Genomic DNA, 2,617 nt, shown 5'->3' on the forward strand with positions numbered 1-2,617 from the left:
ACGTATACACACACTCACACGCACACACACACACACACACACACGTATACACACACACACACACACTCACACACACACGTATACACACACTCACACGCACACACACACACACACACACGTATACACACACACATGTATACACAGCAATATATATTACATACTAATACCTGTTAGTCCTTCCAAATTACTACTACTTCAACACCACCTCCTTGAGCTCATCTTGTTTCAACTACTACTACTACTACCCTTTTCACAAGCTCCAGGGATAGTCAATATTAGGTACAGCCACGTCATATTACGGCGAACAGAATCATTAGCACTAATGAGTGTCTAGATCCACCTCCCTTCCTCCATATCCCTCTTTCCTTTCTTTCATCCCCTTCTCTGCATCTCTTATTCCCTCTGTTCCCCTCTCTTCTTCACTCCATCCCCCTCTACCTCGTCTCTCCTTCCCTTCATTCCTCTCTCTCTTTCCTTCTCCCTTCTCTCAAATTTACACATTTTGTCCTTATTTCTTACTTTCTATTTCCACTCACTAATCTCTCTCACCCTCGCTCCCTTCCTCTCTTCTATCCCTTCTGCTCTCTTTCTCTCCCCTTCACTCAATGGTTTATAAATGACCAATGTTGTGACGTCATTGCCACTCGTTAATATCATCCTGTGGGATAACCTTCGACATTTTGTTGCCGTCTGAGACTCTCACACCTAAATATTGCATCACTTTCACTTGACCTTTGATATTAACCATTAAAATATCGAACATTTCTTGAGGGAAACGGCAAACGTGGTGCAATTGACGTTTTACACACGTGACTGTGTAATTGTTTGTTGGATTAATGGAGGCGGTATGAGGGTGGAAGTTAATACAATTGAAAATACACTCAATTGAGGAATTAAACGAGATACTAAGATGTTATTCGTCCTCTGGCTTTTCGTTGTTGCTACTTGAAAAACAATGGTTTCTATTTCATTAATGCTTGTAGTAACATTAATAAGGCGATGAATTAACAGAATCGTTAGAACATCGGATAAATTCGCTGAGCAATTTGTTCCGGGTCATTGTATTCGGGGTTCCAGTTTAGCTGAGGTAAACATTACATTTCATGCATTTGGAGGTTCTGTAATTGAAATACCAAACCGTACGGAAATGCATCTTCCTTTCTAATCTGCCTGTCTATCAGAATTGGTCATAGCCGATAATATGAAGTTTTGTATAAAATATATAAGCTAATATTAATATTAATAATAATAATAATAATAATAATAACAAGCGCACTCAGAGAGCAAAAACCTCCGCCAAGGCAACACCAACGATTAGCTGGAGACGATTTATAAAATGAGAATATCTGAAATAAACTCCATTGCTTTCACAAACGAGAATACTAAAAATGAACCTGACCACTATCAAAAATTAGGTAAAAAAAAAAAAAAAAGGAAAAATAATCCAGAATCCTAGTCCGGTACCGGATCGATCCGAAAATCTAATCAGTTCGTGTCAGTCACGAGGCCAAACATCCTTGAAAGTTTCATCCGAATTGTTACAGCGGTTCTTGAGATATCTTGTCCACTGACAAACAAAGAAACAAACAAACACGACTGAAAACAATAGCTCCGCCTTAGCGAAGGCGGAGGTAATAATAATGACGCCGACGACGATGATGATGATGATGATGATGATGATGATGATGATGATGATGATGATGATAATGATGATGACGATGATGATGATGAGGACGACGACGACGATGATGATGATGGCATCTCTCGTCGAAGACGACGTATGAGCGTTCCGCTTTTTGCCGAACGACCTGCTACATAAAGGATTTGCTTATAGCGACCAATTGTATGTGCTGCACATTAGCTCACCACACTCTCTCCCTCAAATCGACGTTACCTCAACAGGGTCGCGGTGTACCACGCCTCACGTGTCGAAATGATCGCAGAGTAACGTGAAATGTAGTGTTTTGCTCAAGAACGCAACGCACCTCCCGGTCGAGGAATTGAAACCGCGATTTGGCGGAGAATCTTCGTGAGTATTGCCTCTCGAAGATTCAAGACTCCAAGCCTAATTAAGAATCGGGAAACTCGATGACGTGGCCACAACACAAAATTATGACACTCCAAGAACTGAGGGCTGCCTGAAACCTTATCAACGGGTTTTGCGGTTCATTTGTTGTGCGTAGCTTCTATCAAAATAAACTAAATTGCGACAAAAACCTTTCCCACTCACCCTCACACTCTGATTCTCACTCGTTCTCATTATGTGTGTGTGTGTGTGTGTGTGTGTGTGAGTGTGACTGTCTCTGTGCATGTGAGTGTGTGTGAATTTGACCTTCACCCATCGCTTTACCACCGATTTGGTGCGTTTACGTCCCCGTGAATTAGGAGTTCGGTAAAAGACACCGATAGAATATGTACCAGACTTTGAACGATAAGCCCTGGGGTCGATTTGTTCGATTAAAACCTCTCAAGGCGGTGCCCCAGCATGGCCGCAGTAAAATGACTGAAATAGCTGAAAGATAGAAATTAAAGATATGTATTTTCTTCTTCTTCTTCTTCTTCTTCTTCTTCTTCTTCTTCTTCTTCTTCTTCTTCTTCTTCTTCTTCTTCTTCTTTC

This window comes from Octopus bimaculoides, chromosome 22 (assembly GCF_001194135.2).
Source record: "Octopus bimaculoides isolate UCB-OBI-ISO-001 chromosome 22, ASM119413v2, whole genome shotgun sequence".
NCBI lineage: Eukaryota > Metazoa > Mollusca > Cephalopoda > Octopoda > Octopodidae > Octopus > Octopus bimaculoides.